At 28.5% G+C, this 24,120-nt stretch overlaps 1 long non-coding RNA gene across 2 annotated transcripts; it reads left to right on the forward strand.

The window, feature by feature from the left end:
- Window positions 1-20,409: 20,409 nt before the first annotated feature.
- Window positions 20,410-22,633, forward strand: LOC114917074 (uncharacterized). Of its 2 annotated transcripts, none has more exons than XR_003805801.2 (2): window positions 20,410-20,819; window positions 21,932-22,633. It is a non-coding gene; the product is annotated as an uncharacterized LOC114917074 (long non-coding RNA). The 2 variants fall into 2 exon arrangements; XR_014434185.1 differs by having other exon boundaries at window positions 22,212-22,633.
- Window positions 22,634-24,120: the final 1,487 nt, after the last annotated feature.

Genomic DNA, 24,120 nt, shown 5'->3' on the forward strand with positions numbered 1-24,120 from the left:
TTATCTATAAAAATTAAACTTATATTAAAAACCTTATAACAATTCAAACACTTAACCAACTGATCTAAACTTATTAAAAACCTTATAACAATTCAAACACTTAACCAACTGATCTAAACTTCATAAATTTAATTTCTAAAGAGAAAAGAAAAGAAGAATTATAATTCATAAATGAAAAATCATGGGAATAGTTTTTTCAAGCGTCAACTGACATAGAGTAAAGATAATAATCGTAATTCAGTAAACTAATCATTAATTGCAGTTGTTTTCTTTCCTTTGTATTAGCATGACAATGTTAACCGATAATTATTGAATCAATGATCATAATTTTATATATTTTTAAAATGCACATTCATTTTTTAAGAGTTTAATTCTAATATGCACAGTCTCCATGTCATGCATGATGCATGAAGCATCGCTATCAATTTAATTTTTTTCTATAAATTCGAACAGGCCAAATCTAATGGTTCATTCAAGTTCTTATTTAAAATAAAGGAATGCTCCTTCATATGAATTAATTTAGTCAATACTACGTTTAGAACATTTAGAAACATTTGTCTACTTATTAACTTCTATATATAAAATATAAACAGTTATTTTACACGGTAATATTTTTAAGAACTTTCTTTTGATAAGAAAAATTCTAAAATATCTTTTAATTTTATATTTAATTCAATTTTTATTTATTATAATTATTTATAAAATACATTTTAATATTTTAAAATAAATTATCAATAAATAAAAAATAAATGTGTTATAATATAAATTATTTATCATAAATTTAAAATATATATATTCAAACATAATATTTTTATATACATAATTTATTTTAAATTTTAATTATATATAATAAATATTTAACATGTTAATTGCACAAGCTAAAATATTAATATTTATTAAAATATTATTATATATTAAGTTAATAGGTTGTTGCAACATTTATATTTTTTTTCTCCAAAAAAATGTTATTATAGATGAAGTAATATTTTTTTTACTTCAATATTGTTATTTCTAGTTATTTTCCAAAATTAAGTCTTACATCAAGTAAAAGAATAACACAACAAAATATACTTATGTGATTTTTAATTATTTTTTAAAATTAAAGTCACACATTAAGTAAAAGAATGATATATAAGGAATATATATAACCATAAAGTAAAACTTAAAGATAAACAAGCTTTTATATGTGATATATATTTTGATAGTGATTAACTTTAGAATGTTTTCAATCTTAAAGGACTTATAGGTAGAAGATATATAAAGTATAAGTGATAGTATAATTTATATTAAAAATAATTATTATTTTATAAAATTTAAATAAAAACTTAATAATATTGTTAAAATATTACAAAATACTACTTTGATAACATTTTTAAAATATCATTAATATTAATATATAAAAATATTATTAAAAATCTTTAATGACATATATTTTATCTTATATTTGATAAAATGTTGCAAAAAATATATTAAAAAATATATATTTTGATAGTGATTAACTTTATAATGTTTTCAATCTTAAAGGACTTATAGGTAGAAGATAAATAATTATCATTTTATAAAATTTAAATAAAAACTTAATAATATTGTTAAAATATTACAAAATACCACTTTGATAACATTTTTAAAATATCATTAATATTAATATATAAAAATATTATTAAAAATCTTTAATGACATATATTTTATCTTATATTTGATAAAATGTTGCAAAAAAATATATTAACAATTTTTTCTCATAGACAACAATTTTTTTTAATATTACTAAAAACATATTGTTGATGTGATTATACTAAATTTTTAACAAAAATTATGTTCTACCTCTTATCCTTTTATAGAAATAAGTTATAAGAACATTTTATAGTATTACTTGTTTGTACTGTGGTTGATATTATAATTTTTATAAATTAAAAAAATGTATAAAAGATAACTTTATCCAATTTTCGTCATTAAATATTGTCTAATAAATTAGGAGTACGTCTTTTCGTACTACATATATAGTTGATAAGATTTTATTGAAATGACAATTTTATACATACAATTGTCTGGTTTAATTTGTCTTTGTGATATATAACTATGACGACCTAGCCACCTAGCTAGTGCATCAGATTTCTGAACCTAGCTATTAAATGCAGCAAAATGTAGAAACTTTGTGTTTGCTCATGAGTCATGGGCGTGCATGATTCTCTATCTCAAATTAAATTAGACTAGTTTCACTATATTATTTTAAAAACAATGTTAGCTTGGTGGAAAAATAAAATAAATTTCCTAATTAAATATATGAATTCTATTTCCATTTCTGAGCATAATAGATTCCGAGTCTGAGGATGTTATCGTATATATCTGACTTTGCCACATCTATATATATGTGGCATCTCTGCAGATCTAAGATGAACCAATTAATATTAGATGTGTTAGTGGCGTATGGACCCCTTGGCATGCTATACAAAGGGAGATGGTACAACATAGTGACGAAAGAGAATTAGATGAATAGTATAACAACAGGGACATTGCATACATATGGTACCCCCTGCTGAATGATTTCTCTGCCCTGAACCCTGAACTATAACATCAACTTCAAATACTAAGCATCTTTATTTATAATCCTATAAGCCAAGCAAGTTCAAACATCAAGTTTCCATGCAGATTATAGCATATTTCTGTGGCTTGGGCCTCTCTAATTGTCTTCAGCTGATAACATTTACAGAAGTACCAAATATGATGAGTGGTTGAATAGACCTTACATAGCTCAAGGCTGTCTCTGCTTTATACATGTGCAAGCAACCGGAGTCATCATTTTTCATGTTATATATATAATGACATCATCATCACCATCATTGTATAATTACAAACAACATATACATAAACAAAGCAAGAATAGGAGAGAGAAACAATGATATAAATCATCATTATATGCTGAAAATGATATATACAAGGTCCATCATCAATATGTATCCATTATTTTATGTGCCTACGCACATGACTTTTTCCATAAGGTGTGTATTTTTCCCTCAAACTTGAACTTAATTTAGAAAAAAAAAATGTCGATTATGCAGAAAAAGTGAATCTGAGTGAGAGTGTGACCCGTGGGAGACTGGCAATGCAAATAAGGTCATTCAATTGAATTCAAATTCAACCCTAGCTAGCTTGTCCCCAGTCTTAGTCTGAGTGGCAACCCTAAAAGCCTAAGAACTCTCCCAACTTTTAGTCTGTGATAAGCTTCAAGTGCAGAATTTGGTTCCATGCAGATCAACAATAGGACAAGCTCCAGCTGACTGCTGAGTCCAACCATGTCCCCACTAGGATCAAACAACTTCTATTGCATTTTTACTGTCCCAAAGTTGAATTATTATTTTTTTCTCATTTCATTAGCCTTTTCTTTCTCCCCCCCCCCCCCCCCCCCCGATCTTGTGTCATTCACATCCATAATTGAACACGTTGCAGGCCCCCACGGGGTTCAACATCCTTCTCCAAATTCATGATGAGGAAAAATGATCGATAAATGAATATGTGTTTGCATGGTTTTTTATTTTTTTATTTTTTTATTTTTGTGAAAAGTTTGTGGTTAGGGAGGTTCCACATTTCCAGGTTTCGATATAAACTACAAGTCTTAACAAAAATTTACCACAGTATTTATAAACCACCTACAAAGTATATATCATTGGTAAATGAAAATCTAACCCAGTAACTTTTTATTCATGATATATACTTGATCGGATCCTTGCAGTTCATACACACGCAATTTTAATCTTTAATTAAGAGACAATAATTTATGACAGACTATTGTTATTTTGCTTTAAAGAATGTTATTTCTTATTTGGATGGGGTGTGAGCAGCTTGAGAGTTACTAAAGGGTTTTTGGGTAAAAAAAGAAATTAGGTTTGTTTTTGACATAGAATTGATTTTGCTCCTAAACACGCGTACTTAAAAATTTTATAACTTGAAACTTGCTTTTTGAAATAAAGTTTCAAACCTAATTTATTTAACTACAGATTCACTTTTAATTAAAATTAGCTTAACACACAAAATTAAGCTTGTAAAGTGTACCCAAACAGACCTTATAATTAATGCAGCCCTAAAATTGCTAGTCGTTTACAATTTATTAACGTTGGGTAAGGCCCTACCTGAAAATCTTGTGGCTTTCCATAAATAAGTACATGTTTGAGACACGCACCCACTACGGAACAACACCCAAAATGTACATAATTTGACTTAAAATTAATCCACTGTAAAAAAAAAAATTAAAATATGTACAAAGAATCAAGTTTAAGTGTGGAATCGTTATGCTTTTGAGTACTTTTCATGATGGTTAGTTATGCCTATGATTATGATCATAATGGAAGAGGGTGCACTCGTTCAATTGAGTAACACACAAAGCCCAATCTTCAGGTGGGCTAGCTTTACAATGACTACCAACAAATCACTGGTATCAGCAATGTTAGTTTTGATTAATTTACTCACTGCTCCAAACACATATTTCGGATTAAATAATGACTTTGTTTTGAATATAGCCTCTTATCATTTCTAATTACGGAACGATTGTCTCTTGAAACCTGAACAGCATATTAAGAAATTAAAAACAAAAAATTGAAACACCTTCGAAGAAATGTGGTGCTGAGTGCTGTGGTGGTGACATGGCAGAAACTCTTCTGGCTTCTGTACCATGCAATGATCGTTAAATTGTATACTCTACCACGTACGTGAGACATATACTATCTTCATCATATCAACCTAAAGTTTTGGTATAAATAAGAAAGCCTTGTTTTGGGGATAATACTCAATAAAATGAAGAGGTTCAATGATGCATATATGTAGCAACACTTAATTAGAGATCAAGTGTGTGAGTGTGGATCTATATAATTCATTTTTGTTTTTTGGCATAAGGGGTGTGCCTGTGTGGTAGGGTATTGGATTAAGAAACTGACACCTAAAATACGGAACTCTGGCTAATTAATAAATGCAAATAACCACAAAAGAGAGTGGAAAACTGGAAAGATACATACTTGTGGGAATCAAGAAGTGAAAGACGTGACTTCGAAAAATTGTCAACTAGTGGCTTGGATTATTCTAATGGACGCGTCTCGTAAAAATCCTTTTCTTTTACCTCTGTGAGTGCGTTTGTGTTCTTTCCTCTTCCCATTCTATTTTTGAATTTTTTGCTTTGGATGGTAAATTTGTAATCATCTTACTTAAGTTTGCACGCCTAAAGCCAGATAAAAATAATATATAGAGGCTCGTGAGTCGTTAGCAATATCTTCATAATTAATCCTCATATATAAGACAAACGAAGTTTTGTTTAATACACACATTAGTTAAAATAAGAAAATTAAATAAGGATCCGAGTTATATATAAATCCAAAAGTTCAAAAGGGAAATTAAGTATTTCCAGTTCAGTAAGAGTATATACAGCGAACAAATTAGTACGAGACTGAATTATACTCATTTACAGTCACAATTGTGCAACTCTATCATTTAGAGTTTTGTTGAATCAACTTTTCACGGTTTCTATGTGACTTCTTTAATTCCGTTCCGTTGTATTTGTTGGTCATGGAGGTTTTATTATTTTGTTGCCTAGAGTCTCTCTAGAATGTTTTTCTTTCCAAAGACAGGGTCAGATGAGTCCGTATCTAGCTTCTTAGGCATAGTTTGGATTAATTTTTAGTTTATGGCATGTTTTTAGTAATAAAATATTTTTATTATTATTCTCTTCAGAGTAATCTTTCTCTCCATCATCATCCTTATATTACATTCATCATTACTTGTCTAAGTCTTTGAATCGTTATCAGGATCAACTATTTGTTTATACACATTTACCGTAAAATGGAGTCGACTGAGAATAATGGATGAGAAAAAAAATAGAGTTGTTTGGTTGAAAATAAAATAAGTAAATAGGAAAATAAATAATGGCTTCACATTTTTTTTTTCTTCTTCTTCGATACAAGCAAATGGTGTGGACAAATTCGTGCTCAACAAAGCTGTGCTAAACGCATTTTGTGGCAATTTTTTTCTGGCAATTTTGCACTTTAATTTGCTTCTTTTCGATTAAATTATTTCTTTTATTTTTAAAAAATATGCCAATCGTTTTAAAACTCTCATAAAGTATAGTTTTGTGATAAGTACCATCTCTTAAAAAATTTGTGCAATATGTGCAACAAATATATTCAACATCTATAGACTAAAAAATGCTCCATTATGAGTTTGATTGATAAAGAAAATAAAAATGAGATAATAAAAAGATAATTTTTTTTTTAAGAATCCATATAAAACAATGTAAAATAAGTAATAACATGATATGTTATTATTGAAACTAAACTTCACATAACTTTACTCTTATGTATTTAATCAATTAAATTTACATTTAATTAAAAGTCCTTTTATATACAAAACAGTAACTTTTTTATAGATGTATAATTGGTTATAACTTTTTTATAATCAATTCAATCAAAATATTAATTTTAATTGATTGATTAAAATATAAAAAATATTTGATTAAAAATTAATTTAATTTTTTTATTATATTTCTTACTTATTCATTCTATCTAATTAAACATACATAATATTATTTTTTCTCTATTTCTTTTTTGTTTCTCTTAAGCCAAACACTTTAAGTTTTACTTTATTTCTAACATATTTCTTTCTATTCTATATTTCACTTTTTTTTTGTCTCTCACAATTAAACATTGTGACACTATGTATAAGTCACATTTTTACTAAAAATTTGATCCCTTAGGGTCCAACGCACTATATCCTTTGACACCATTTTGATAACCCAATTAAATGTATATATTTCTTGGCTCTTGATTTTCTAAAACATGAGCCTAAATATATTTTATTTAGATTATAGTGATCAACAACTATTGAATGAGACTTGTTCATCAAATAGCAAGCGAAATAATTAGTTGTCTTTACCTAAAGCTACATAGGTAAACCTATACTAGAAAAAACATAGAAATTTATCAAGTAATGTCATAGTAATCATTCATTATGTCACAACATTTTGTTGTGATGTTTATTTTGATATATATATATATATATATATATATATATATATATATATATAGAGAGAGAGAGAGAAAAAAAAAAAAGAAACGATTCATTTATTTTAAGAATAAATTTATCTAAATTTATTCTGTTTAATAACTCATAAGTAATGTCATAGTAATCATTCATTATGTCACAACATTTTGTTGTGATGTTTATTTTGATATATATATATATATATATATATATATATAATATATATATATATATATATATATAGAGAGAGAGAGAGAGAGAGAAAAAAAGAAACGATTCATTTATTTTAAGAATAAATTTATCTAAATTTATTCTGTTTAATAACTCATATTTTATATCAAATTTTAAAGATTTAACCGTTGAATTTAAAGTTCTTAATGCATATTCCTTCAATTGCACATATTTGATTAAACTTGTTGCAAAATTTTAAACCATTGTTTGTTTAGAGTTATTTGACCATTTTCTATGTTGTCTTTTCCACATCATTTTTTATACCAAAACATAAATCTAAACTTGTTGTGAATAATTGTTGATGAAAATTAATTTATACCTTGCTCTACCTTGGAAAAAATATTGAAGATTACTATAGTTTTGAATGAATATAATCATATAAGTACTCTACATTATTTTTCATACACAATACTCACAAAAATCCAAATTCTCAATTTGATGTCCACCAATCAAGCCTTTCATGATAATCTTATTCATTCCTTGATCACTTATATAACCTAACCTTATATGAAAACAAGTTTGGTAAATATATGAAATAGGGGAAATATTGTTGTTACACATAATAGTATGTTGTATTGCAAAAGTATATATAGTTCGGTATTTTCCATAACAAATTTCAAGCACTTAAGAAATACTTAATGCTCCACCTTCAACTTGATATATATAATAAAAGGAGTCTAATGGTATGTTTAGATGTGACAAATTCTCGCAAAATGAAGAGGTGGAAGCACTGCAAGGAAATTATTATATAATGACACACACCTTATAGTAACACAATATGTGTCACTAAAAACTATTTTTACCTACACAATAAATATAATATATGTTGGTATATATCGTTAAAAAGTGTGGGTAAAAATTATAGTGACACACAAAATATGTTTTTAATTAATCTCATTCAAAATCAACATTAAAATTATGTTTAACTATATGTCAAATAGATATATACCTACATAAATTATATTTATAGTGACACTTTTTGTATGTCACTGTATGCAACATTTCTTGTAGTGAAGGAAGTATCAAGTATTAAAAAAATGCATTTGGGGAAAGGAAATAAGATGATGATCACATAAATAAGTGAGGGACCCACATCAAGTTTCTCGCCTAGCATGCAAGGATTTGCAAAGAATTATAAGACATATAAAAATTAATGACAAAAATACAACCATTCAATTATTTTAAAGCCCCTTTACTTTGAAAACTATGACTAGGGATGTTTGCAAATTTGTGAATTTGAATTGATTCAATTGCTTTGAGTAATTTTTTTTAATATATAAGTCAAACTCAACCAAATCTATTCAAACTCATTAATGTACGAATTAATAATAAGTTTTGCTTTTCAAACTCAATATAATCCAATCCAACTCGTACACAAGACTAATAAGTGTCTAATCTCATATCAAATTACATCTTTTCCTCACGAAACAAACATATATAGGGAAAAAAATATAATTGATTTTTTCACTGGTTTGTAGCTATAAATAAAATTTAATTTGGAGGCTTTATTTTACTGTTTGTTTTGGTAGATTCAGCAACAAGTTTGAGTGTTTTTTTAGCTAGACGCAAACTTGATATACATGCCAATTTTTGTAGGTTTTTTTTTATTATTATAAATCTTGGAACAAACCAAGCACGTGCGCACACATATTTATTGGTTCAAATTCCATATACATATACGCACTTTATTTAATAAATCTTCTTGTGTATAAAAAATATTACTTATATTATATTATTCATTATATTGTTTAATGTGTTTGATAGAAATATATTTTATTGTAAAAATATAGTTAGTATATATAAAAAATAGTTAACTTTGAGAAGAAGGAAATTTTTTTATAGAAAATTTAAAACAAATTTAAATGGTTGGACCTTATCTAATTTAACTCGTTCATGATTGAATTTAGTTTGGTTTGGTTGAAAAAAAATACACCAACTCAATCCAATCAACCTATAAAATTTGGTAAATAGAATTAACTAAACCTAATCCAAACCAACCCGTGATTGTTCTTATTCTTGTTACGTGACTTATACTGCCTTCTTTGAATTGCATGTAAAATATATGTTAGGTAATGCGATTGACCCCAATCTCTTTCTCTGTCACATTCATCGTATGAGAGAAGAATTCCAATTTTTTATCATGACTTGTAATTCTATGTTCTATATGATTCTCTGATATTCTAATTGATGTCGTTGATTGGTATGCATGTTTAATTGCATGTAGTTAAATAATCTTGTGAATCTTGGATTGTTTATGGGTTATTGTGAGAATCCTAGGAAATGAACATATAGGGTTAATATAGGATAATTGAGATTAGCATGTAGGAATATGAAATTAATGTTGGATTTGAGTAATTGATGACTTAATAGGGTGGTTTTAGGCTTTTAATCTTTGATTCTATTAATTGGATGACACTTATGGTGAAATTTGTTGATGAGATGAGACACAAGTTGGAAATAATTGAAGCTTATATTTGTTGGATTACGTCACAAGTGTGATTGGTGAGTCACAATTGTGACGCATCTTGTCTTCTAACCTTTATAGAAACATCAAGTCAGTAATTCACAATTATGATGCATTATGTTACTTCTTTTTCTCATTCTTTCCTTGTCATTTCCCCATTCATTGCTTAAGATTAGTATAATTATGAATTTGGTATAACTTGATGACGATTAGCTTAAGGATGGGATCTAGGTATTATTAATGATAATAGAGTAATTGAATTAATGTTTGACAATTATAATATATAGTGATGAATGTTCTTATATTGATTCTAATTGAGGTATTTTAGTGGTGTGACTTGTGATCATGATTCATAATAATAGTATTGATATGAGAAAGATTAAGTGATGAGTTTAGTGAGTAGTTTAAGATTGATCTCAAATGTCGAGACTTGCTAATTGAGGTATATATAATGGTGATGTGACGTGCTTATATGTGGTGTTGAATTGTGTTACCCTTTAAGAATTTAATATTGGAATGGTTTGCGATATCTATATCAATTTTTAGGAAATAGATATTATGGAAGAGAACAATTGTAGATAAGTTGTGATGTGAGTTAATTGTTAACGACTTTCAGTGTTTTGATGATAGCAACACTTAAGGAAATAATATGTGATATCAATAATGTTGTGAGACTAGTTAGGTTATTAATTTAAATGTTGAGTTTGATGATGAGGTATTAACACAAGATTAGATGATTTCATAATGATTAAGGTATTAACATAAGAATAGATTATTTCATAATGATTATTTCTTAAGATGTATCATATGATATTGTGTAATTAGTGTGTTTGAACTGCAAACATGTGACTCTTGTATTAGATAATGTTGATAACTAAGTATGGTATGTTGAGTATGTAATTATGATATTGTGAGATATGAATAATGTATGATGTGAACTGGTATTGACAAATTGGTATCTTTATGTGTATGGATCCTATGAGGGTCATATGATGAAAAGTCTAAGTCAAGGCTTAGCTACAATGTGAATGTGTATTGTGATAACATGATATGACTTTAAGTCTCATGTGACATATATCATATGCATAACTATTTTGGATGGGTATGATAAGGAATAAATTGCCAAGAAAGACCCCTTGTATAAAAGTTTGGGAATTTATGTCCTTAGGAACAACTAGATTTGGGAAACCCTAATCTCACTCATTTGTGTGCATGAACAGAACTTGCAAGACACAATTATTTTGACGAGATCCTAGTGTATCTCCTCCTAGTGTAAAGTGCAAATGAGGGTGTGACCCAACATGATCTCGTAGACTACTCTATATGTTGTTGTATGGCAATACACTACGGTGTGATTTTATTGGCGCCACATGCATGTGCATTTTGTAGTTTGTGTCCATTGCATCATGTATATGAAGTGGAACTGTGTGATGAATCAATGATATTTCTATGTTGGAATATGATATGTTACTACATGTGTTGTACCTCGTTGTGATAATTTGTTAACATTATACCTTGTTATTACTATATTATAGTTTTCTTATTGTTCTTGTTGTGTGTTTGGTTATTCGACTATATTTTTCGCTTGAACTAGAGTGAGATGTTTTTTACTTCTCATTTCTTGTATCTATTTTGTATGTATGTTGTTATAGGTGAGGTTTATCATGATGTAGATGATGTTGGTGATGAGTCCTATATCTTATGTTGGATTGTGCTCTGATAGGATGTGACATCGAGGTGTAGTTAGGAGTTAGATTTCCTATTATTCACTTATGTTTAGGACATGATGATGACTTCTTTGATGTTATTTATTTTATTAAAAACTCTTGTTGGATTAGCACTACTTTTTAGTTGAAATGTAATGTTCCTTTTGAGGACTTATTTTTATTCAATTTATCCCTTTTAGAAATCTTGTTTTCAAAATTCAATTTTTATGCTTACATACGAGATAGAGAGTGTCATAACTAGTACCACCATATGAATCATTTATTTACCTTTTCAATTCTTAAAAGTGTAAGGTCATTTTCACTCCTTTGTGAACAATGAACTCCTATACAAAATTGTTAAGCTTACAAATTTATCATAAATTTTTGACCAATCATTAAGAAGAACAACTTATTCTTCATTAACAGCCACAATAATTTTTCAAAATAAGAGCATATTGATTGAAACTATCAATATGTTTGTTAATGAACTAAAATTCAGGCATTTGCATGATATATATTTTTCTTCAAGCAGAGACAAGTATTGAGAAACTTTATCACATGTTAACTTTCAATCTTTTTCAAATATTAACAATAGTTAATATTATGTATTAAACCCTCAAAAGTTAAAGAAATTATTATGTATTAAAACTTAAAAAAAACTCATAATTTAAATTATTTTTGTAAAATAGTAATTAAAAAGACTTATTATTTGATAATCTATTTAGAATGTTAAATTCAATTTGATTTATTTTCCAGAAATATCTTTGAATTAAATTTGAAAATGTAATAAAATAAATAATGTAATAATCTATCATGATCTCTATATTTAACGATTCACTTCTCGTAATGAAAAACATCCAACTACCTAGGATTAATGTATAAACAATACATTGATTATGCACAATAACATATACGTGTAAAATTTTTAAACAATTAAAGATATACAATAGCTACATAGGTATATGGAATATGTACAAGGTTTAGTATTGAATACTAATCCTAAATTGTCGGTCATGCAACTCAACTCAATCAACTACACTAGAGTAGCCCAAAAAGATAGCACTCTATTATTAACTAACATGGCCCCAAAAGCAAATCTTGTTTCAACCTATTCCTGTCATGCTCCCATGCAAACATAATCATCGTAGTTCCATCACAAGGAAACATGAGAGGATAAGTTAGTATTTAAAAGAATAATCATTCAACAAGTATAAAAGTAAAATAACTATACAACAAACACCAACATGTAAACCACACAACATACACCTTATGATCTACAACTTAGCATTTCAACAAAACACTTCAACATGGCATTTAACACCTTACCAAAGTAAGCAACTTAACAACATATGATAATTTCATAATTCACCACATCAATTCCATTCAACAATTATGTTAACAAAGCATATGAGTAACACCACAATCAATACATCATATGCATAACACCTTAACTACATGTGTCATCACACATTCACCTATGAAGATCTCCTAAAATAAAGATGAGCAGTCAAAGTGGTTTTACTCTACTGAAACCAACATGATCTTTTTACACCTGTTAGATCAACAACCAATTAGGATACTAATTCCTAACAACATGATTTCTTGGATGTCGTCACTTAAACTAGGAAGTCTAGTATTTCTATCAAGATATAACAAATTTGGTGTGAGCCTAACATAACATTAACTTGTATAACTAAGTCCCCTATGGGATTATTCCTCCAACTATCCTCCAAATATTATGTTCTTCTAGTATTTAGTTAGAGATCACGCCTTCAACCTTATACCTTACTCGATTGATCACATTATACATGTATGTCTCAACCTTACCCACATATAAATCAACACTAATCACTTATAAGCGATATGCCTCGATTTGACCCATATATCGCATCAACTAAGGTCTTAGAGGAGACTCAACTATTTACTTTCAAAGTTAACTACTCAATAAGGGTTTTCAACAATTGGACTCGCAAAGCACCACACTAATATTCTCAGAATGGGATATCCAACTTTCAAAAACATCATCTCCTTTAGTCCTAAGTCAATCAACATAACATGCCTAAATGCCTAAAGCATTCTCTGCACCATCATCCCAACATTCAATAGTTTATCAACATGCGTAAATGCCTAAAATATTCTTAGAACCACCACTTCAATATTCAAAAGTTATTCATCTATATGCATTATTCCAAATCAATGTATATAAAACTAACAACATTAATTAACATGCAATAGATTTACATAACATTTTCATGTTCACCACTTCATCCACCAAACAATAAGTTTTCATAAGGAACTCCATGCTCGGTGCCATACACCTTACGCGACACCATCGGGACAAGGGGTTCTCTATCTTGTCCACGCTTGGCGCGAATCATGAGATCAAAGATCCCCTGGAACAATCATGTCTAACGTGGCTAAACCCATGTTCAATCCCAATTCTGGCATAAATGATTCTCTCTCCTCAAGCCTGGCATCACTTCATTGGCACCTAGCGTCAATTAGGTAGAAGGCTCTATCTTGGCCATGTTGGGCACCACACAACCCAAGGCACAACGTCACCAAGTCAAAGGCAATTCTCTCATCTCACGTCTTACGCCATGCAACCCATACCCGACAGGATTAGGTCAAAGGCTTTTCTCTTTCTTCACGCCAAACGCCACTAATTATGTGCTCAATGAAAGTGAGGCAGAGGACCCCTAATTTAAGTCACGGTTAACGCAATGATGAATTTTTCACTTAGCAAATTCTCAAATTGGCTCAAACCACCCAAAGTCTAGAAAATGTTAAACATGCAATGTAAGATATATCATTCATACACATCATCAACAACTTGAATCAACTTAGAATAATAACATGCAACATGAATTTGATCATCATTCGGTAGAAAACCTCCCCATCTATTTAAAACTATGAAACCTTCACAACATAAGCAAACTTGTCATTCAATCATCAATACAACCACATTTTGAGTAGTTCAAACAACATTCAATTCATCAACTCAACAAATAATCATTTCTAACTTTCCTTACCTCGAAATTGAAGTGAAAGAGGAGAAGGAAGAAGAACGTCGAGGCCCTCCAAGAACTTTGCACCAATCCTTCGAGGTCTCTCTCCGATATTGAATGAACCAACAACAACCACATTTAACAGGATAAGGATCCTACAAGTACTTTGGAGGTCGGTAGAAGAAAAGAAATCCAGCTCACTCTAAAGCACTTCTCTATATCTTATCTATCTAAGGTTCTTTATAAATAACTTATAAAACTCAAGACTTAAAAAAATCTTATATATCTCCTTCCTCAAAGTCAAATTGTATCTTTACTCAAATAAACCCTTTAAATGCCTAAAAATTCATGAAAATTTCTTAATTCTCAGAATTTTTCAATAATAACATCCCAAAATATCATAACACATAATTATTAATAAAATATATAATTAACAAAAGTACAATATTGCAAATAATAAAGAATGAATTAAGGAATGAATAATATGAACAGCACGTTAAATTTTGATTTAAGTTATTGGATATCCTATCCCTATGATTGGTGAGCACACATGAAATTACCAGCTAGGCTGCTGCCTGCCAGCAACAAACAGTGTGACATGTGGCCGGCAGTGAGTGCAGAAGGGAGCAATGGCGAGCCAGAAGAATATAAAACGTACCTAAACAGTAGTATATATTCACAAATTCAAAATAAAATGTATTTCGTGTCAAATTTTGTGCATATAACTTTTTTCATTGCCGATTATATTCAAAAATTATTTTTAGATTATACCATTTTTTAATTGTAGCAATATAAATATACAAATATGTTACTTGTACTCTATTTTTTTATTCGTAATACTTACAAATCCCTCAAAGTAATGAAGACTATTAATAAATAAAAATAATAAATTAAATAAACATGAGTGGAATTTTGTCAGATTACACAAAACTGTTATTCACTTAATTGTTTGAAAAGATTTATACTCACGCTCCTTACACATTAAAATAAATCACCCTTAATAACTTAAAAAAAATATTATATTGTAACCACCGGTGTAAATGTTAAAAAAAATGCAATTCTATAAAATTTTACAAAAATGCTAGTTTAATTTATTCAATAAAAAAATAAATTTGCAACCAGTGTTATAAATATTGTAAGGACTAAATTACTAAAATGGTCTAACGGTAGGGAATTTTGAAAATTAAATAAAGTTTTAAATTTGAACGTTGTTGTTAATTTTGTAATTTCTTTTTTAGAAAAGATATTATAATAACAATTTTTTAAAAAAAATATTTTTTTATAAGACAAATGATAATAGCACATTGTATAACACGTTTTTTCTCTCATTATTATCGAATGCATTACTATTTTTTTTTTATGATTTTAGTGAAAGAATGAGTATGTATAATATATTTTTTTACTATTAATTATGTTTTGATCCGGAAAATATACTAGGATTAACTTAACTATCTCTCCAAATTTAAAATATTCAAAAGTATAATTTATATTTTTATTTTAGGGTTAAGGCTTTATACTTGACTGTCATGAGTTCCAAGAATTTCAAGATTATATTTAATAAAATAATTACTTATTATTGAATATTATATTTTGGTGCGTGATTTTGAATATTAAAAATAAGATTCTGGATTAAATTATATAGGATCGGACTAATTTTAATTTTTGATTAGTCATGTACTAAATATAATGAACCAGATTAATTTTATGAACTCTTTATTCTTAACTTAATTGATTATCTATCAAGCAACGAGATGAATTTAAAATTGAGATAATTTAAGAATTAACAATTTATTATCTATGTTCATTTCTCCAAGTCAGCATATCCATGAAATATATCTAACAAGGAACAAATTAAAAAATAGGGAAATTGATAATTTGTAAAATGAAATTGATAACATTGAGAAATGTGTAATAGAGAGTATGTGGAATAAATATTCCTGAGCAGGGAGCAGTGTAGAATACTACATAACTCCAAAGTCGAAACAGACGCACGCTCGCACGTATGCTGATGAGACGGTAAAAACTTTCACTTCCAAAGGAACGGAAACAAACCAACCCACTTGCTCCGTACGCTACAAAAGAAAAACAAACTGAATATCAAACTGATATAACTGGTGTATGCTGCTCGTGAGGTGGACCTTACATTACACCTCTCATTTTTTAGTTACATTTATTTTCAATTAAAAATCAAATACATAATTACCTTACTATCCTCAAATTAATAAACATGAGAAGTGACCCACTTGAGTGGGATACTGACCCACCATGCCGCATTAAGATAAAAGCACGCACATGATCATGATGTGATCATAATATCTTATGTTATCCGCCTGTCATATTTTATGTTATGATGCCATAATAATGCAACTAACCCAATCGCATGTGTGTGGGTGTGCCGGCCTCTATGTCGCATCATGTGCTTGTCATTCATGTCATCCTATTCCTATCCATTCATTCATCACCGTCACACTACAACATCTTATGCTTCTCTATACACAGATACCTTCTCACATCAACTCCAACCATTTATCGCACAAGGTTCAAAATATTATAATTATTATAAGTTTACACATTATTAAATTAGTTTAATTTTAATATATTTTATTTAATGAATGACTTTAATAATAAATAATGCAAACTATGATATTAATCCTCATGTAATTTATATATACTTGACTTATTATAGGCCGTTTTGCAATCGGCCCAAGTGAAAATGAGGCAGGTCAAATTAATAATATACCTAATCATAGATAGATGGGATGGTTGCAGAGGTCCAAAGTAAAGAATAAAGATGTAGCTCCTAAGGATTATAGTATGTCTACTTAGTCACCAGATTCAAAATTCAACGATGTATATCACCAATCCAATTTTCAGTTATACTTTCATAAATGGTTTATCTTAAAAATATAAAAAATTGAGAGTAAACTTCACTTTTGATTTTTTTTTCTTGTAATTTTTTTTAATTGTATAATTTTGGTCTTCTAATCCTAAAAAAAAAATAATCAATTTTGTTCTAAACATCATATCTATATACGTTGACACTTAACCCTTTACAAAAATTGGTCACATAGAAATGGAATGCAAATTATTACCCTAAAGATGTGCTTTATGAGAATGCAAATTTGACAAATAAATTAAAATTTTAAATTTTAAAAATTGGAAGAGCACAATTATATAAATCAAAATATGAAGACCAAACTGTAGGTTAAAAAATGTAATTTAGTCAAATATATATTAGGTTCATCAGTTTAAATATTATATTTTTTTTCTTCAAGTATTCTCTAGTTTTTTAGGAGTACGTGGGGTTAATTTTTTTTAAAAGATATTTATGCTATGTTTAGTTTAATTAAGTAAGAAAGAGAGCAACGGGAGAGATTTCTCCATTTTTTTTAAGTACTCTAACTCAGTCTTGCACTATTCTTCACACAATATACTATTTTAAATGACAAAACAAATTACATAATACGTATTACTATCTCACATTTTTTTTTATAATAATCAAATTGTAAGTTTGATCGATTAATTAGAGCGTGTTAGATGCAGTTTAGAAAAAATAAAATTGAGTTTTTTTAATTAAAAATAAAGAATACTTTCTAGTAATTTAAAAAAAAATTATTTTAAGCTTGTATTTAAATATATTTTTAATGTTTTTATACGAATCAATATAATATATACATTAATGTCTTTAACTATTTGAGAGTCTAACTTTTTTTTTTTTTTAACAACAAAGATAAGATATATTAATAAGATACAAGGGGTACCTTAAACCCAGTTACATATGATAGAGAAAATTAAGATTAAATGTCTCAAGATGAAATATAATTTACTCTTGTACAAAAGCATGTTACAAGTTCACCTATATTGAGATCAAATATATAGTCTAACTTTACCTTATATGGAAAGAACTTTGAAAATATGTCTTGCTAATGTTAAAGATTTTTGAAAAATATATAAATTTAATACAAATGTAATATTATGCTAATTAAATTAACTAATTTTTTAAAAATATAAGAATAAGATAAATTCTTTATGGATTTTTGAGTTGGAGAGGTGATAGAATTCAATTTTAATACAAGCAAATTTTTTTAACATATACAATTTAGCTTAAAAACTATAGACATAGTTGTGAACATGAAAACAAAGGCAATGGAAAGTTATTTATATCAACATATATTTACTCTGTTAGCCATAAAAAAATAGCTTTTTCCTTTTTTACTTATTTTATTCTTTCATAAAGCAAAACAACCTAAAACATTTAGGTCTTTTTTGTTTACAGTTTGCAAAAGCAAATTTATGTTTTTGGAATTTTTTTTGTCTTCTAATCATGTTTAAAAGTGTTTGGTTTTTTAGCATATTTTTGTTTTCTAAAAATTTATCTCCCGAACACATAAGCAGTACATAAAATAAAAAATTACACTATTACCTGAGGTTTTATGAAATCTCACAAACATACTTTACATTTTCTACATAATAACCTCCTTTAATTGTTTAAAAATCATTTCCCTAACACCCTATATATATTTATTAGTTTTCCTTAATTATTTGAAACAAATTACTAATGTCACTCTCTCCTGAAAGAAAGTTACCACAAACATTAAAAAATAGACGTTAATGTCAGTGCAATTTCATAAAATCTCATCAGAGTGACACTAATTTACTCTATAATGAAGTGTAATAATTACTATTAAAGATTAGGAGATTTTTTTACTTTTCTTTACGGAATACAAGGTTAATGATCATCATTGTTTATTATTTTTTTCTTCTTTATATTTTTTCTCAAAACTATAAAATAATTCTTTAATTTTAACATTTTATATAAAAAAATCTTTTTTTTAATCTTATCTAATTATAGTTTCAAAATAGTCACTCTCATGCTACATTAAGCTTTTGCTTATTTTCACTTTGTGTATAATTATTTGTCTAGTTAATTGCTTGCAAACTAAATTAAATGGTTGAGAATTAAGCTCTCGGTTTCTTTCATTTGAATTTTAGTCCTTGTAATGATAAGTTTTGAGTATGAGTTTCTACACTTATAATTTTGTCCTTATGATTAATGTACTGGTTTTTATATTTTCATTTATTTAGGTTATAGTCCTTATAGTTTTTCCTAATTTACTAAGGTATTTAGCTCTTTTAACAAAAGATTATTGATCTTCATATTCTTTACTTGTTAATTATTGGGCCCTGAGGATTAAAAACATCTTAACAATATAAAACCATGGATATCCATGTCTAAAAAACTAATATTTGGAAACCTAAATGAATAGATCGAAATTGTGAAAAATAATCAGAAATCTTATTAATTAATTATATTAACCTAGAGGCAGCAATTTGACATTAGAAGGGAAATGTAAATATATTGAAGAAAAGTAGGATAAAAGAAATGGTGAATTAGTGGTGGACAGAGTTTAGAGATATTAATTTTATGATACATCTCAAGTAGCAAAAGTGCAGATAAAAGTGGGCGCATTTTTAAATTTGAGCCAACATTTGGCATTAAAAACTCAACCACTTTGTAGTGTAGTACATCTTGATTTGTGTAAGTAGCTAGTTGTAGATGCGTAGCGCATAGCTGGAGTAGCTCCAGGATATATACTCATACAAGTGTAAAAATAGAAAGCCCCTCTATATGGAAACAATCTTTAGCTACCTCTTCTTCTTTTTTATCCCTATTATGTACTCAAGAGTTTAGAAATAAAATAAAATAATAATACACAAATTATTCACTCCACTGCATTACGTTAATACGTATACAAAGATTGGGGACCATGAAGAACCCATACTTTAAATCTCCAGAAAAAAGAAAAAAAGAAAGAAAGAAAAGAGATCCTAGCCAGTAGCCGGGTCACATGGTGGCATGTGAGTGAGGGGTTTGTTGGTTAAAATCTGATTTGGGTGTTGATTACAAAATTTCTTTTATTGATTTGTCTTTTTTGGAAAGATTATTGTTCTTTACCGATCTGACGTGTGTTGTATGTGACCCACTGCGCACTCACCGGGAAAGTAAGGCATTTTGTGGGTAAATTGCACCTTTGTAAGTGAAGTGAACCCTACTCTCCCCTCCCTCCTCTCTATAAAGCTGGTAGATTCATATTATAAATGGTAGAGTGGTCCACGACAAACTTTGTATCGTATGGGCATGCTTATTACTTATTTCTCACCCCTTAGGCCCTTACCTTAGCTTTACTTTCTTATATCTTCACTCTCCAACCCCCCCTTTCGCCTACAATCTCAGATCTCACCTCAAGTCCTGGTCATGCTTTTCCACAGCTTTCTTGAACTTCTTATGCCTCCACCTCCCGGATTCTAAGCCCTAGAAGCTCAAGAAAGCTGTGGGAGAATATGGCAATTCAGGCTTCTTTTAATTCCCTTCAGAGTACTCCTCCATTCACGGTAACTCTCATCTCATAATTCTCTTCTTATGTCATCTCTCTCTCTCCAACTATTTTCTTTTTTAGCCTTGCCCTTGCTATATATCAGATTCACTTTCACTTTATGCTCTTGCTCTTGCATAATTCTCTAATTTCATCTGCTAAAATTCTTTTCTCACTGTTTAATTTCCTTTACCACTCCTGTTTTCTGTGAGAAAACGGCTAGTTTTTTTTTTTTTTTTTTTTCTCTTGGGTCTTGAATGAGAAATCACAATGTGGGTTAGTGAAAAACTCGCAATATATATATATATATATATATATATATATATATATATATATATATATATATATATATATATATATATATATATATATATATATATATTAAATCGGATGCTACACGTTTGAGCCATGCAAGGTAAGAGGCGGTAGAAAAAATGATTTTTTTTTGTTTTTAGAAAAAACGAAGAAAGATTTAATGTATCCTAGTTGTCTGTAGAATTAGGTGAAGTTTCCCATTAACTAATTGGCCCCTAAAAATCTGATTCATTCAATCAAATGGTGAAAAAAAAAGTAATGGTTGCAGAGAAGATTCCCCACCTTTCCTTTTTATCATTAATGATGATAGTTCTTCCTGTTGCCCTTTTAGTTTAGTGAATCCACATCTTCTCCTACATTTCTGTGAAAAAGGTTAACCTTTGTCACTACGTGACATCATTTTTTTAACCACTCCTCTCTCCTGACATCATTTGGCGTATTGATTTTCAATCCCATTCTCTCTCTCGTTTTCTCTTTCACCCTCCTCTGCCTGCCTGTCTCTTTCTCTCCACAAACCCAACTTGGTGCTGAAATCTTTGGTAATTTAATTTATCATACCCTCTCTCTCTCTCTTGTAGGTTTTTGTTTTGAACCGTATTACAGTTTTACACGTTCACATGGTCACAAATTTAAATCACTATGTTGCAGACTGCATTGCTGTAAAGAGCTAAATGGACCCAATTTAGCATACCAATCTGAAAATCAATTCAATTTTCACCCCAATAAGCTTCTGGGGTATAGCAGAATCTAGCTATATGCAATTGTTAGCCTAGAGAGAGGGATTGGGGATTAATTATAGTATTGCTATTGTGCAAGGGAAAGAAGATAAAACGGAGAACCTTTACCAAATATAAGGCACATGTTTTCATACCCTTGGAACGTTTTGCTTAAGGGAATGCCACAAGTTGTGCAGAGATGTAGGACCACCAAAAATAGATTAAATCAGAGCAGGGAGACACGGAAGCATGGCATGTTTCTGTGCATCTTCGTATAAAATGGATATCATTAGCATATTGATCGTGAAGAGCTACCTAGTGTGATATATATATATACATACATATATTTGCTTCCCCAATTTTATTTATCTATTTTACAGCGACCAGGGAAATAGTGAAAATTTTGAACACGGGCACACGAAACCCATTGAGTATCCCATGAAACAGAATTCAAGTGTGACACGACATCGTTTGAGTTACCAGAGAGACAGAGCTGTAACTGATCATGGATGCACAGTGATGCCTTCAGTGACATGAAATGAATCCTGGGTTAAATTTCCTAGTACGGAATTATTCGTGCTTTTCACACCACTGTTTAATATATGTATATATATATATATATACCTTTTTTTTCAATTATAAGTTTTTAGAAGGAAGAAAAAAATTGTGGTGGTTTATTTCTTATGTCTGGAGCTAAACAGGAACGTGTCAGTTGCCATGCAGTGTAACTTGCTACTCGTTGTTTCTGTCCACTCTTAACCTAAATTTTCACTTAAGAATTTTTTAATTGCACTATTGCCAATGGGCCTCTTGCTTTGATGGCAAACCTTCCCCACCACCCCTTCCTCAACAAAGGTATATATGGGAATGTTCGGATTCATGCACCTTACAAGAAATTATTGTAATTAAAAGCCCAAAAGCGTGTTTTTTTTTCCTTTAATTTTTTTGAACAGACCTTTAAATTATTCTGCTTACACCTTGATTTGTCGTTTATGTGAAATTAGAAAGACATTCTGCAAGGCACAAACAATTAAAAAAGAGCATAGGTTTTTTTCTCTTCTTACAATAATAAAGGAGTATTTTTTTTTTATTATCAAAATATATTCCTCGTAAAATATGAAAACTATCTCTCTAAAAGTTTGATGCACCAAATAAATATATATATATATATATATATATATATATATATATATATATATATATATTCATGGTCTCGGGTCAATATTATCAATATATTGCATATACATGTTATCTTATTCCCCACACACACAAACAAAGAAAGCACATCACAGGGTAAGATTTCGGATTTTGGGTCCTCTCTTTGTCACATGACCATATATGTTGGGAGGAGATAGAAACAAAATCTTTATATTTATTAATTGTTTTAGCCTGAACCTTTTATATAATTTAATATTACTATTAGGTTGGCAACCTCTTTAATATTAATAATATTAATAATATGTGATGATCCAAATTTTGGAAACTAATAAGAATAAGTTTTTCAAAAAAAATCTCATTTTTTGTGTGTTTAAAAGTCCGTTCCACTTACTTAAAGCTAATGTGTATACTAAGCCATTGTTTGTTTTAGCAAAAATAAGGAGAAAAGGAAATAAAAAAAGAAGAAAAATAAGATAGAAATGCTAAAATTTTAGAGAGAAAATTTTCTATGGACTCCCAAGAAAAAAAAACTCCCTCCCCCCCATCCCTCAAATTGCATGAAATGGGAGCGAGAGATGTCTCTTTTCTTTTTCATTTTTTTTGCTTCTTAACTATATTAAGAAATTACATAAATTTTTTAAAACGTAAAATACTCCAAAGATTAAAAAAAATGTTAAAAAATCGCATAAAAATGATTTTTAGATTAAATTAAATTTTTTATTAGTATTATAATATTTTCACACAATTAATTTATTTATATTTACTTACCATTTCACTCATCCAAAAAACTGAAGAGAATTTTTTTCACTTTTTTTTTTTGGAATTTCTGTTACATTAGTTTTACTCTATTTCTCTTTTACTTTCGGTCTTATTTCTTTCTCTCTTTTTTTCCCTTTTATTTCATTTTTTTCACTTTTAATCCAAATTGGTATATTGTGACTCGGAGTCTCAAGAAGAACTTCGCTTATACTGCTAGGAGTTTCGAAAAAAAAAATCATATAACTAATTATGACTTTCAATTCATAAGTAAATAATCTGAAACTTTTTTTTTTAGAATTATTAATATCTTTTCTGATGATTTTTTTTTATAACTATTTCTACAATTAAGAGAGAAAAGTGTGAAAAAAAAGA

Source organism: Cajanus cajan, chromosome 5 (genome assembly GCF_000230855.2).
Source record: "Cajanus cajan strain Asha chromosome 5, NIPB_CcT2T_4, whole genome shotgun sequence".
Lineage (NCBI taxonomy): Eukaryota > Viridiplantae > Streptophyta > Magnoliopsida > Fabales > Fabaceae > Cajanus > Cajanus cajan.